This window comes from Brassica oleracea, chromosome C7 (assembly GCF_000695525.1).
Source record: "Brassica oleracea var. oleracea cultivar TO1000 chromosome C7, BOL, whole genome shotgun sequence".
Lineage (NCBI taxonomy): Eukaryota > Viridiplantae > Streptophyta > Magnoliopsida > Brassicales > Brassicaceae > Brassica > Brassica oleracea.
The window spans coordinates 39,810,279-39,810,850 of record NC_027754.1 but is presented as its reverse complement, the minus strand read 5'-3'; positions in this window follow the sequence as shown (position 1 = coordinate 39,810,850).

The window sequence follows — 572 nt, the reverse complement described above, 5'->3', positions numbered from 1 at the left end:
GAAGGCCGTCTCTTCTCATCTGCCCATTTCTTCATCCGTTTTCGGGATTTCTCCAAACATGCTCGGGCAAGGTCAGCATGTTCTTCCCACTGTTTAGCCATTATGAACGCTCCGGGACTCTTCCCTTCAATCCTTGGCGTGGCCAAGGTGTGCGGAGTCAATGGCTGCTGTCCCGTTGCAAGCTCGAACGGGCTCCGTCCTGTCGCCTCACTGCGTTGAAGATTGTAAGAGAACTGAGCTATGTCCAGCAACTTCGCCCAGTCCCGTTGGTTGGCGCTTACAAAGTGACGGAGATAACTTTCAAGTAAGGCATTCACCCTTTCGGTTTGCCCATCAGATTGCGGGTGAAAGCTTGTTGAGAAGCTCAGTTCCGTCCCAAGTATTTTGAACAGTTCTATCCATAAGCGCCCAGTGAACCGGGGATCCGGGTCGCTTACAATGTTCCGAGGCAGTCCCCAAAGTTTTACCACGTTCTTGAAGAACGCCCTTGCTGCCTCTTCCGCAGTGCAGTCCCGATCACAAGCCACAAACGTCCCATATTTAGAGAATCGATCCACAATCACCAGGATGGA